Source organism: Gymnoscopelus microlampas (assembly GCF_963454915.1).
Source record: "Gymnoscopelus microlampas genome assembly, chromosome: 8".
In the NCBI taxonomy this organism is placed as follows: Eukaryota; Metazoa; Chordata; class Actinopteri; order Myctophiformes; family Myctophidae; genus Gymnoscopelus; species Gymnoscopelus microlampas.
Window position 1 is genome coordinate 34803718 of NC_139945.1, and position 15297 is coordinate 34819014.

The 15297-nt window shown below is 41.8% G+C and overlaps 1 long non-coding RNA gene across 1 annotated transcript; it reads right to left on the reverse strand.

The window, feature by feature from the left end:
* Positions 1–12679: 12679 nt before the first annotated feature.
* LOC311050162 lies at positions 12680–15003 on the reverse strand. The gene is made up of 3 exons (XR_014601268.1): positions 14946–15003; positions 14466–14526; positions 12680–12818 (listed from the first exon to the last, which is right to left on the reverse strand). It is a non-coding gene; the product is annotated as an uncharacterized lncRNA (long non-coding RNA).
* Positions 15004–15297: the final 294 nt, after the last annotated feature.

Here is a 15297-nt window from a genome sequence, read left to right on the forward strand (position 1 = left end):
ATGTGCTGCGAAAATAGCCGATCTGTCATTGACATGACGTTAGTAAAAGATATCATACAATGTATTGTGAAACCACTGACTTATTATGTAATCAATCCTTCCAAACAGGTATATTCCCCAACAGCATGGAAACAGCAAAAGTTATTCCAATTAAAAAAAAATTGAGATAGACACTTATTTACGAATTACAGACCCATTTCCCTGCTTCTGCAGTTCTCAAACATGTTAGAAAAAATATTCGTGCACCGACTTGATAATTTCATTGAGAAATATAACCTATTGTGTGAACAACAGTTGGCTGCAATGGCTTCAGAGCAAATCGGTCCACCTCAATGGCAGTGATGAATCTAACGGAACAGATTTCCACTGCCATTGACGACAAGGAATTTACAGCTGGTGTGTTCATCTTAAAAATGCTTTTGACACAATTGAATTGATCATGAACTATTATTGATGAAATTGGAGCATTACGGTATTAGAGGGGCAGCATATTCCTGGTTAAAAAGCTACCATGTAGACAGATATCAATATGTACAAATCAACAATGATAAATCAAATATGCAGAAAGTAAAATGTGGAGTTCCTCAAGGGTCTGTTTTGCGTCCCAAACTCTTCATTAATGATATTTGTAATGTGTCAAACCTTTTAAATTATGTTCTTTTGCCAAGGGAAAAATCTGTAAGAGCTTCTGAAGACAATGGAAAGGGAACTGAACATACTAAAGTCATGGTTTGATGTAAACAAATTATCCTTGAATCTAAACAAAAACTTTTTTATTTGGAAACCAAAAAATCGATAATGAAGTCACATTGAGGATAAATGATATCACTATTGAAAGAGTATATGAATACATGTTTTGGAGTGTTAATTGATCATAAATTAAGTTGGAAATCTCACATAAATCATGTCAAAAGGAAAATGTCTAAAACCATTGCTATTATTATATAGATCAAAATAAATCTTGAACCGAAACTCATTATACTTACTGTATTGTTCCCTTATAGTTCCATATATGATATACTGTGTGGAGGTATGGGCAAACACTTACAAAACCAACATACATACCAACATAATCCAATTTTTATTTTACAGAAAAGAGAGAATAATTAAGAGAGCAGAGTACCGTGAGCCTACCAACGCCTTATTCATGAATGTACACACACAAATGATGGGATATTGTCAATCTTCAAACCCTGTTGATTCTGTTCAAAGATAAGATTACAATAATCTACTTCCTTACTGTCTTCAGAAGATGTTTGAGATCAAAGAGACCCAATATGAACACAGGCATGTTTGAAACAACATGGGCAAGAACAAGTGTGGAGTTGTTGTGAAAAGGAATTATGGATGTGTAGTTTGATCTATGTGTTTAAAAACAAGACTATAAACAAGTTTAGAGAGGTATTATGATCACGTATTATTATAATTATTATATAATATATTATGGATCATGAACCAAAGAAAAAAGATGTAATAATAATATACATAATATACATAATATATTATGGATTATGAAACAAAATACTTTGTCTCTGTTTTTCTGTATTTTTGTTCTTCTCCTGTTTTGTTTTTTTTCTTTTACTTTTTTAAGACTTAAATAGTTTTCTTTATTTGTCATGTATGTACTTTATGTTGAGAGGGTAGGAAAGAATAAGCTATTTAGCTTCAGCCTATACCTTTTTTGGTCATAACTTAAACTGAGCTTGTATATCTGCTATATATATTTTTATGATTATACCCCCTCCCCCGCCTATAATTCCATGACCAAAATAGGGAGGCCAGGTTAAAGTGTTTAACAAAAGTGGTTTTTGAACAAGTTCAAAGGTTCACAGTCAGCTGTAGTACTTTGTGCTCAGCAGCAGCGGTAGACAGTGACAGATATTATTCCCATGACCTCTCTCACCCTCCTCCACTATATTGATTCATTATTTAGCTGACCCGAGACCCTCACATCCAACCGCATCACATCACACAGCTGCACACTATTCCCTTTACATCTCATTCCTCAAAAGCCTCATGCTGTACATTGTTGAGATTAGGCTTGAGTTGTTACTGTATATCAGTGGTTCTCAATCATGTGCATGTATTTGGACCCCTATCTGATTTTTTTTCCCAGGGACCCCATAAGAGACAATGTTTTTTTTCTTCTTTTTTAGAATAAAAAATAAATAAATAACATTATAACAAAATAATATTTTTCCATAAATCAGTGCTATTGAACACCCTTTACATCTGTGTGTTGGTAAAACATATATTGAACCAATGAAAAGTATTAAAACGTGCTTCTGACCAAAGCAGCTAACTCCATTGGATCCTTGGAGTCCATTGGAGCCTGGAGTCTGCTAAACCAGCTAACTCCACCAAAGGGGGGTGGAGTTAGCTGGTTTTGCTGACTCCAGGCTCCACACCCTTTTGACCTCCAACCTCATTGTGAGCTTCAGGTCCATTCAGCTGTTCTTATCAATGATGAACAAAACCTCCTAACTCCATTTTTGTTTTGTTTTTTTCATTTCCACAAAAATGAACATTTTGGAGTTAGCTGGTTCCTGCCGGACAGCAGAGATATGCGAGTTTTGTCACCTACTCAGGAACGATCCAAGCAGGAACGATAGAAGTTGGAAATACATGCCCCACCCACCCCCATTGTGAGCTTGTATCAACTATTTAAAAAAAAACAAAGTATAAATTGCATTATTTTTTTCTCCCACTGCATTATATTTCCTCTGCAGGAAATATAATGCAGAATCTTTGTCCTTCAGTTAAGTTAAAATGTGTTGTTCAGAATGGTATATCCATGGGGGTCTTGCAAATAGCCGTCCCCATCGGTTTAATGTATTCATGTTTACAATGATAACCAAAAAAAACTCCTCTCGTCCCAGATATCACACAATGCCGGCTGTTTGTAAGTTGATCTGTTTCTCACCCTCCGTATTGTTTATTTAGCAGACAACTTTATCCAGACTAACTTACAAAGTGCAAGGTCGGAGTTATTCAAACAACAACAGGGAAAGCAGTCCAAATGCTAACATAACAGATAGGTACGTCACACTATTATACGGTACATTACATTACATTACATTACAGTCATTTAGCAGACGCTTTTATCCAAAGCGACTTACAATAAGTGCATTCAACATAGGTAGGGAACAAAACTACTAATCACCAGAAGTCTTCAGTGCATTTTCTGCAAAAACAAGCAACCAAGAGTATACCTAGCGCTAAGGTAAAAGTGCAATATATCAGCTACCTACTTTCTTAAACAGATGAGACAAAATAGCAAAATCAAATGAGCAAGAGCTAAAACAAATAAGTGTATTGACTAAACAAGATCCAATAAAATAATGCAACAATAAAACAAGAGTTCGTACAACTAGTTAACAACAAGTAGGCCAGGCAAAGAGGAAGGGTAGTGTTTCCTGAAGAGGTGGGTTTTCAGCCTGCGGCGAAAGAGTGACTCTGCTGTCACTGCCCATGTCCTGACATCAGTGGGAAGTTTATTCCACCACTGTGGGGCCAGAACAGAGAAAAGTCGTGACTGTGTAGATCGGCCAGAAGGACCCTTGAGTGACGAGGCAATCAGTCGCCCGGAGGTGGCCGACCGAAGTGGTCGGGCAGGGGTGTAGGCATCGACCATTGCCCGGAGGTAAGAAGGAGCTGTTCCTTTCACTGCCCTATAGGCTAGCACCAGGGTTTTAAACTGGATGCGAGCCGCTAGGGGGAGCCAGTGTACGGAGAAGGATAGTTGTGTGGGAGAACTTGGGGCGGTTGAACACCAGACGAGCCGCAGCTTTCTGAACAAGCTCCAGAGGTCTGATGGCAGATGCCGGAGCACCAGCAAGGAGGGAGTTGCAGTAGTCCAGGCGGGAGATGACAAGAGCCTCGATGAGCACCTGGGCTGCCTTCTCCGTGAGGAAGGGGCGAATCCTCCTGATGTTGTAGAGGAGGAATCTGCAGGACCGTGTCACTGATGCGATGTTTGCCGAGAACGTCAGTTGATCGTCCAAGGTTACACCCAGATTCTTCGCAGTCCGAGTTGACGCCACCACAGCATTATCAATGGTGATGGCCATGTCTCGGTGCGGACAGCCCTTCCCCGGGAGGAACATCAGCTCGGTCTTGTCCAGGTTTCTTTAGGTGGTGCGTCGACATCCACTCCGAGATGTCAGCTAGACAAGCAGCAATGCGTACCTCCACTTGTGTGTCAGAGGGGGGGAATGAGAGGATCAGCTGGGTGTCATCGGCATAGCAGTGGTAGGAAAAGTCATGGGAGTGGATGACAGCACCAAGAGATGTGGTGTAGAGAGAGAAAAGAAGAGGACCCAAAACCGAGCCTTGGGGAACCCCAGTAGTGAGCCTGTGTGGTTCTGGGGATGGCTAAGTCTGAGAGTACTCTGTAGTGGAACCAAATGGAACCTTATTATGGACACAGGTGAAGGTCGTGCTGAAGAGACTGACAAGGGAACACTGGGGACATCTGGAGGCCAGGTAGGGACGGACAGGACAAGGTGACATCTGGTGGACAGGTAGGAGCGGCACAGGAGGAGACTGCGAGGAACAGGCAGGAGAGGCACAGTCGTGACAGCCTCCCTCCCTTCCTTACACCTCCTTCCCCTCTCTTGGCGTCCTCTATTTCCTCCATTCCTGTCATGCTCCCTGTCCCCACGCGTACGCACGCACACGCGCACACGCACACACGCGCACACACGCACACGCACACACACGCACACGCACACACACACACACACACACACACACACACACACACACACACACACACACACACACACACACTAATATTCAACACACACACGTTACCCAGCATCCTCTCTGTCATCTACGCTGTGAGCGATGCTGTGTTGGAGCCATCCCTCTCCACAGTGTCGCTACTCTGCCTTCAAAATTCAATCATTTAGTGAAACTGCGGCCGAGTGCCATCTCTCATCCCCCGCCATTCTGGCTCTGACGAGCAGGCGTGCCACAGACACGGCCCAGTGCCGCCCTATCTTGATATTAAACAGCGTAGACACTTGACGCATTTTAACTCCGATGTGTGTGGATGGGTCTCACACATCTCTAGAGGAGGAGAGCACTCAGGGGTCATTTTGGGGAAGCGGTCGAGGGAGGGCAGGGGAGGAGGGGAGGAGCGTAGCTCAAACTGAACGCGAGCTGAGCTGTGACAGTCTCAGTTTGATTTTTTTTTAATTCCGTTTAGCCTCTCATGCATGCCCTTTTGTCTTAACTTACATCAGATTCTCTCACTGCTGGACATGTGGTTAGGGATGATATTGTCAGTGAGATTGATACCGTAAGGCAATGCCATTAAAAGGATTAGATGTGAATTGATGTGAGTAGTAAGTTGTGCCACTCCTCTCTTTTGACATACTGCACACATATCCGTCAGAGGGCATTTATCCAAGTGCAAAATGCGACCAGCTGAGCATTAAGAGAAGGTCAACCATGTTGACTAACAGAAAGTGATGTATCGCGATGCGAACTTGGACAATTCTGCAATGATGTCTGAGTCATAGTGTCGGGGGCTTTGTCAGAGTACCCGTTGTACCTGTGTCCCCCAAATATGGACATGTCTGTTTCTGTCTGTCTACCTCTGCACATGAGCGTGACAACGTGGTCCGCCGGCCCGCTGGCCAAAATATGTTTTTTATATACATTTAGTTAATTTGTGTTTAGCCCTGTCGTCATGATGATGATCACAAGGAGTCATAGGGTGCGTTCGGAAATACAGCACTGAGCGCACTGGCCAATACAAACTAATAGGCGAGTGTGCTCCGGTGAGCAATTTCCGAACGCACCCATAGTGACGTTGCTGTGGGTTGTTTATGGTTAGGCTATGTTATCATAAGGATGTGGCCCTGTTTTTTTTCATGGTCATGTTTTATGAGGCGTGCGTTCCCTATGGGCATCACCCGTATAGAAAAATAATAGAGAATTGAGATACATCGAGATGCATCATAGAATCAAATCAAATTGTTTACAGATGAATCATAATCAAATCAAATTCTGAGGCCTATGAAGATTCACACCTCTAGACAAGCAGCTGGGTGACTGTCAGTCATTTGACTCTCAGATGAACTGTGTGGACTCCCATCATGGAAATTATTATTTCAAGTGCTGACACTGGATTATGGGATGTTCAGGATGAACGCTACTGAATAGTTCAATGAAGTCATATCTTTGCTGTGGAAACTCGCCATTCTTCTGAGGCTAGTGTAATCTACTAACACCTCTCACATCTCTTAGGTATTATGCTAGCTATTGTGCCACTGTATAAGTCTGCATAAGCCACTGTATAAGTCCAGTGTTGAATGAAAGCTCAGGGAATGTCCTTCAAGCTGCAAAAGTAAAGTCCTGAGTGTTAAATCTCAAATCCGTTTGGGTCCAGTTTTACACTCTCACGGTTACATTAACGCTGATGATTATTGTACTGTGTGGGAAGAGGTGGATGAGGTTAAACACGCGTAGCTGAGTTAGGTCATGAAGAACTCTGGAGAATCATGTGTGCAGAGAATGATGTCACAGTTTTGCAGGGCGTGACATCACCACTGGTTCTCAACGTGGGGTCCGGGGACTCCCAGGGTCCTTGACGGGGTTCCAGCTAAATGATTGATAGTAAGGAACCAAATGACCCCATGACACGGACATAAATGTAATCATATTTGATAATCCCTGCAATACAGTAAGCTAAGGCCATGTCACGATTATTGATTGCCGTTTACAGTAGCCAATGGGACGATATTATCAGTGACATGTGGATGTAATATGAATCAATATTGAACAACCACGTGACCTATTGTTATGGAAAATATGAAATAACTAATATGTATTAATATTTCATTGACAGTATGCTGCTTGCCATGCTATCAACTGTAAGACTGTGGTTGTGTGTAAGCCCCAGGGGGGCAAGGTGGGGATGCTGTGTTAGGGAATATCAGTGGGTCCTGCCTATTGTTTCTTCCTGTTAAGCCCTGGAACTGTGTCATTTTTAGATTTGAGCTAAAAAGCATTATTTTACACTTTGGGCTATTCAAAAATATCAGATATACAAGCTCATAGCACGGCACCGAGTGCCGCGCTACGAGCTTGTAGATCTGCTATTTTTGAAAAAACGTGAAAATGTGTGCAAATCTTTGAATATATATATTTTTAAAGCGAACATTTTTAACTCAAATCTTTGCTTCTGGTCCCTGGAACAACATATTTTGATGGGGGTCCGCGGCCAAATACATATAATTTTGGGGGTCCTTGACATGAAAAAGATTGAACACCACTGATATAGAAACATACGTTTTTCAGAATGCTGTTGAGATTTTGGAGACATGTAGAATCGGCTTCAGGTCTCAATGGATTAAGAAGGATGACTCTGGGACATACTGTATAGGGGAGTCTTTGGAAGGATGGGCTGACAGGAGAGGCCTGGTGAGGCTAAGATGCAGTCTGTGTGCAACATGATGTTGCTACAAACATATACTATGTGCATCCACAGTATATCTGGACAGTATATTGTTTCCATTACACTATTTATCAGCTAAAATGAATCATTTCTCCCCCACGCCTGTCTCTCTGCTCTCAGGTGGCCTCAGAGACGCAGGCAGGCATCTGTGCAACGACCCTTCACTCTGCTCCCACAAGTACTATGTTAGATTGTTTACTGTATGTTGTTTAGTTTGTTGTCTATCCACAACTTTTATAAAAGCCTGCATGGTCATAGATGGTTACTGCTACAGTAGTTTATAACTTTTATATTCGCTATCTCCACACAATGTGTGCCATGGGGACCCATGGCATGATGCACATCAAACTGGGGGTCCTTGAAATTGAAAAACTTTGAGAATTGAAGCATGACACCATGTCAGTGAGCCTGTTGATCTTCCACTGACCTCACCAATCCACTGCTAGCCTCCCTCAACTTCTTAATAAGTGTCTTGTCTGTCCTCCTCTGTCTTTCCTTCATCTCCCTCTCTTCCTTTGACTTCTTGGCCTCACACGGTGAGAGAAGTTGGCATGTGTTTGCAATTATTTTTTGGACCTTTTGATGGGTACAGTAGAGGGACAGGAGACACAGAGAGGAGGGGAGTGACACACAGAAAATGGCCTGGCAGGACGGGAATCAAACTGGGTAATCGCTGTCAGTCATTAGAGCCCATGTGGTATGTGCCTTAACCATAGACCCCTTAACAGACGACGTCACACTGATAAGAACCAGTATGCGTGCAACCAGTATGCTCTTAATGAAACCCATTCTGTCAGGTCTCGCTAGGACGCGCCTCACTAGCCAACACACAAGAGGGGGTTGGGGTGTGCTGAAACCAGCGCACCCCGAAACAACAGGTTGAGAATTGATTGCGTGAAACAATCACCTGTGCATCAAGTCTCAATGTTAGTAAACAAATAATTGGTCTATTGGGCTATCAGGTTGCCCCAGTACACTTTCTCTAAAGAAAAACAAATATGACATTCAACTCCATTCTCCATTGCTTCTATTGCCTATTTTAGTTTATTACTCTCTTTCCTTTTCCTTTTTATTTATGCCTTATGTCTCTGTCTGTATCTCATTCCCCTGTGCTTTTTCTTCCCCTATTCCCATCTCCTGGTTGTCTGTAAAGCCCACCCCCCACACACACACACACACACACACACACACACACACACACACACACACACACACACACACACACACACACACACACACACACACACACACACACACACACACATTGTTACTGTCATACTCTGCTTTGGGCATGACAATAGTACAGTATTGTGGCAGAGCAGAGGTTACAGAGTTGTTAACAGAGAGAGACAGGACAACACAGAAACACTATCCCTCTGCCCAGGGGCCAGGCCCTCTCTGTGAAGCTATCATCAGCTTCTCATATTATCCTACTTTTGCTTAGAAAATGTTATTTTTATTTCTTTGTGGCTTATATGAAATCTCAGTTTGACCTGTATAAGTGTGCGCGTGCATGTGTGTGTGTGTGTGTGTGTGTGTGTGTGTGTGTGTGTGTGTGTGTGTGTGTGTGTGTGTGTGCGCGTGTGGAGATTCAGTCCAGTATCATTACGCTCACTCTACAAGGAACCGTGTGGTTTCCTCCAGACAATTGTGCAATGAGGCCCAGATGTTTTAATGAATAATAAATGTGGCCTTGCGTTGAAACACATTCAACCTTAGGACTGGTAAATTCCCTTCCTCAAAACCAATTAAACGCTTTCAATTTAGTCTTAGCAGCATCTATCCTTTAGTGTAGATAACTTTATCCCTCCGCTTTTGAGTTTTTATTTCCTGAGTTTTTCAGATTAGCAAAACGTTTCAAATGCTATAGGTCATTACTTAATCCAACACACTTTTTGTTATGCTATTATTGTTGTATTTTACTTCTTTTTTTTACCCCCCTTTTCTCCCCAATTTAGTCGTTATGCCAATTGATTTCTCCCCACATACATTTCTGTGTTGTATGGCTGACTCACCTGCCAGTGAGGAGCCCTCACCGGGAGGACGTAGAACATTCGTGCTACTCCTCCCGCCCAACACTTCCTGCTGACAGGTGCCGCCCCAGCAGCCTGTGGGAGTACGTGCAGTGACAAATAAATATCATGTATCCAATGGATCAGGAGTTCAGAGGTCATAACAACAGTAGTGCCAAAAGTACCAAACAAGTGCAGAAAACTCACATACAAATCAACAAAGCAATATGTACACATGTAAGAGTCAAGGAGCACTTATCTGTCATAAAGGATCTGAATCCAGCTCATGCCCTTTGTGGCTTGATCTGAATCCAACTCATGACCTTTGTGGCGTGTCATTAGGTCTGTCTCAATTCAGGGGTTGCAGCCTCCAAGTGCACACCCTAGGTAGTGTGGGTAGGGCACTACCCCCTGGAGGGCGCATAGGGCATACACTCTGCCTGTGAAATGGGACAGCACTTCGCCGAGTCTTGTCGAGTGAACCCGGAAAAAGCCGAGCGTCCACTATTGTTGTTTCTCCGACGTTTTTTTTTTACTTCTAAAAAGCTTTAAAACTTCCTTTTTTGTGGTACGGAATTTACTTTTAAGATATTTTAGGATAGCATTAAGTTGTTTAAACTTCATATATGTGGTCAATTAATCATGAAACTATTTAAAATAATAATTTAGAGAACCGTCACGTCGGGTCCTGGGTCGACCAGTGAAACTCATGTAGCCGTTGAAAGCAGCTTGTTTTCGGCCTGACTCTTCCAAATGTCCCGTTGCTCCCACGGTTGTCTGCGGAACGAACTTGATGGGATTGACAGACCCACTTACAACTGTAGCCCATTGGTTCTCAAAGTGGGGTCCGGGGACCCCCAGGGGTCCTTGCGGGGGTTCCAGGGGGTCTTCCACAAAACGATTTAATTAATATAGCGACGTCACAATAATTTTAACCACTTTAACCATATTTTATACTTTGGCTATTCAAAAATAGCAGATATACAAGCTCATAGCTTGAGCTTGCAGATCTGCTATTTGTAGATCTGCTATTGTTTGAATTCATTGAATTTATTGAATATCAATAAATATCAATATATTTTGAGATGGGGGTCCGCGGCCAAATACATATCATTTTGGGGGTCCTTGACATGAAAATGTTTGAGAACCACTGCTCTAGCCTATTTGTTCATAGGCCATGTTATTTATCGTGGTTGATTCCACGCTCTTTATTGTTATAATATTCATTCAATTGAATTAATTATGTTCTGGTTTTGTCATAACGGTACGATGTCTGACGTGACCTATACTGTGTGACTTTGATGGGTTAGTTCATTGATGGGTTCAAAAATAGCAGATATACAGGTTTTCTGAAATGCTCACAGATGTTTGACATTTTAACGTACCATAAAATCTATCCAACGAGTTGAAAAAGGCACTTAATTCGCCTCTCTCCTCCGCCGGTTACATGTTTTTAAGACATTGCGCAAGAGTTGCGCCCATAGAGATAACATTACTGATTCCCCTACTGGTCAAATGTTGAATTGCATCTTCTAATGCATAATATTATTGAACCGGCTGAGGAGAGAAGTGATTTAAACACTTTTTTCAACTCGTTGGATGGATTTTATGGTACGTTAAAATTTCAAACATCTGTGAGCATTTCAGAATACCTTTACTTTTTGGATACGATGTGCAGAAAGGGGTAAGAAACATGTAAAGTGGAAAATGTGCGGACATTTCTTTCCAAGCCCAGCCAGCAGCCACTGGGTGCAGCATATCAGATGCGTATCAACGTATCAGATACGCTGTTTTGAACAGTTTTTGAAGGTATACACTACCAATACTGCAATATAAAAATACTCTGTTACAAGTAAAAGTCCAGAATTAAACATTTACTTGAGTAAAAGTACAAAAGTATTGGCATCAAAATGTACTTAAAGTACCAAAAGTAAAAGTACTATAGCCGATCTACAAGCTTGTGAGCTTGTAGATCAGCTATTTTCAAATAGTCTAAAATAGTGTTTTATCTGCAAAGTATACTAGTAACTAAAGTTTTAAAATATATGTTGATAGAGCTGTTTTTCCTTATCACCCACACAAAGTACCAGACACTTTCATAACGGCAACATAGGAAAGAAGACTCTAATACAGAAAGCCATGAAGATGATGAAGATGAGGATGGTAGATGATGATGGTGTGACAGCTCTGACCGGTCAGTGGTCAGTGGTCACTGCGTGGCACTGAAAAGAATGGTTATCGTAGAGAAGAACACCGAGATGTATTGTTCTGAAAACAGTCCGAGATTAACCTCCTAGTGTTATGGTTAACATACCAGGCTGAACCCATCAGAGCAAAACAAAGTTAGTGGGACTCTAAGGAGAGAGTGTTATCTCAAACAGAGCCAGCTCAGCGGCCTTGCACAGAAGTAGAATAGGAGAAATAGAAGCATATTATATCAGAGATGACATTTTAAGCAGGTTTCTGACACTTGACAAATTATTATCAACAAGATTAACTCTATCAAATGTAGAGGAGTAAAAGTACAATATTTGCCTCCGAGATGTAGTGGAGTAGAAGTGAAAGTATTGGAAATTGGAAATACTCAAGTAAAGTACAAATACCTCAAAATGTTACTTAAGTAAACATGTTAATTATTCCAGCTACATGATATGATCATATTAGTCCAACACAATTCAAACAGTGCAAATTGATTTTATTTCAAATGCAGGGAAACATTACAGTAAAGTGCCTTCTGTGAAACTCTAATTAAAAACACATTTCATATAAACACTATCAATGTTAACATTTTCTAATGATGAGGGTACACAGTCTTTTTCTGGGCTAAACAGGGAGTCCCTGTCAGTGTTGTTAGACCTTCTCAACCAGGAACAGTGAAACGGATGGGGTGCAACATATGAAGACCCTGGTGTTTGTCCTCGAGGTAGCAAGTAGAGCATCATCTGGGGTGGTCCACTGTCCACCGCATCGTTCATCAGGTGGGTTTGCAAGGCTGACCCAATAGACGGCTGCCATGTCACTGTGGATGGTTTTAGAAAGAGGCAAGAATAGCAAACCTATTACAAACGTTTCCTAAGGTAAACATACAAAACATTTTTAAGTAAATGGGAATCAGTAGATATATACATTTGTTCTACTTGCCTGTACTTAATAGTCATGGTCCATGGGCACCTCCTCCAGGCCAGACACCTCCACAGTCAGCTGCTCCCGCCACAGATCGCCACTGACTGCCTCAGACACCCTCTCCCCCTCATCCTCTCCCTCATCCTCTGGGGTCACAAATTAATATCACCAGCATCCATGCAGATGTTGTGGAGAACTGCACATGCTGTTATGACCTGAAATTATATGAATGGGGGGGGGGGGGGGGGTACATTATTATTATTATGAATTCAGGGGTCGACATTATAAATGGCCCAGTGGCCCGGATGTACTTTTTAAACCGTCAGGGCCAGCAGAATGCAACAAGCACTTGCCCGGTGGGGCCAGTGAAAATAATGCCTTGAAAATAAAATCAAAACATTAACATCTAATAATTTCACATAATTTCCCTGTACTACTGTGTTCTGTTAACATATCTGTAAACTCGAGCAGGGCAGGCTCACAGAAGAGCCTTTCCCCGTCATCCTTGGACCCCCTCGTTCATTTTCAAAATGTTTTTAAAACCACCAGTATTCGGTCAAACACCAGGTAAAAACAAATACAGAAAGAAAGTTGCCAGAGTGAAAAGCAGAATGAGACGAAAAAGAGGGAGAGAAAGTTTCAACCACAATGGTGAGACTAGAATTGGCTTACATAAGATAAGTTAAAAGCGAGCAATGTAAACAGTGCATCCACTGTGCAGCCAACTGTGTCAGCCTACATGGAGGGGGAGAGAGATCTCCCCCTCTGGATAATAAACCGCCTACTGACAGTAATGACAGTTAACCTAAAAGCTAGCGTTAGCTATTCAAAATCAATCGTCTCCTGTCCTCATCAACATTAATAGGCTAACAACTTTCTGAGGGTGAGAGACCCAACTGCATTCCATAGTAGGTCGTTCTGATGTTTTTGAATGGCTGTGGGTGTTGCTTGAAATCGCAGATCTGAAAGCTCACAACACGTCGCATTTGTGACATACTGTGAGCTTGTAGGTCGTCTGTTTCACAGTTGAACTGCAGCAGATCATTATCATACAGTGTTGCCATGTAAGATTATTATAAGCGACTTTGGGCTTCTTTTTTTGTGTACTGCTTGTAAATATTGGGCCTTCTTGGGCCTGTTTCTAAAGTGTAGTTGTATATTTGGGCTTGCTTCCACATTTTTTTTTATTATTATTTAAACCAGCAGTGGTTCTCAAATATTTTCATGTCATGGACCCCTTAGCTCTGGACTGGTCCATACTAGTGTTAAAAGGAGTTCTCCAACTCCTTCTAACGACCAGAGCTAATGGACCCCAAAGATGCATCGGCTATTTTCAAATAGGTATATAGGTTTAAAGTGCTCATGTGGTCTATAGTCGCTTTTCATAGACCCGTTTTCAGAGACCCGGTTGCTTATTTCTCTCACAAAAGCTGGCAACACTGATCATACACTTCAGGGTCTAAATCAGTGGTTCTCAACCTGCATGCTTTTTGGGGGGTCCCCAGATGACAGTAAAGTGACAGTTTTAAGACTTTTAAGACCTTTAAAAAAAAAAGAGGAAAATAAACTATACTATTAAAAAAATAGCTGATCTACAAGCTTGTAGATCTGCTATTTTCACAATATTTATCTGTGGAACCGAGTAAAAAAAATGTTATGCCTCTACTCCTACAATTCCAAGAGCCTGTCAGGGTGGGGGGTCCCCAGTTCAAATATGATCATTTAGTACATTTTTAATTCCGGACTTTTACTTGTAACAAAGTACTTCTACATTGCAGTATTGATACTTTTACTTAAGTAAAACGTTTGAGTACTTTTCCCACACACACACACACACACACACACACACACACGGTACTTACATTTGAAATTAAATTCCGGGGCACTGGGGGCTGGGGCCAGTATCAATGGGGTCTTCCTCCACTGTTGAATGCAATAAAAACATTACTCAAAAAGGGCTCTTACGCTACTAACGACCACAGTTAATCCACAGCTGAATTTGACCATTAACAAAATTTAAAACAAATACTAGTCGGACTCGTGACATACAGCCCACTACATATCATGTTTAAACACAACAATTACACCAGCCGTATAATCTCAGTAATGTTTAACCACTGACTATCTCGGGGGGGGGGGGGCATTTGAAAAGGACTACCCCGAAAACAGCTGGCTGTGTTCGGGTAGAAGAAGCACCGCTGGCCGCGGTTTAACGTTAAAGTAGGCTCGTTCACGATACATTTACCACATATATGAAGTTTAAACAACTACATACTATCCTAAAACATATTAAAAGTACATTCCGTGACACAACAACACTTTTAAAAGGTTTTAAAACTTACAGCTTTGGTCCACCATTAAGGCTGGTTCAGGCTGGCTCCAAGTTCGTTCCACGGACAACCGCGGGAGCAACGGCATGTTTGGAAGAGTCAGGCCGAAAACAGGTTGCATTAGACGGCTACGTGAGTTTCACTGGCCGCCCCAGGACCCGACGGGACGGTTCTCTGAATTCTTATTTTCAAATAGTATCACCACATATATGAAGTTTAAACTACTTAATGCTATCCTAAAACATCTTAAAAGTAAATTCCGTGGCACAAAAAAGAAGTTAGAGAGAGTTTTAGAAGTTTAGATGGACGAGAATTTATAGCGGTGAAAAAGATGGCGGCCGCTCAGAAAATTTTCCAGTCAGCT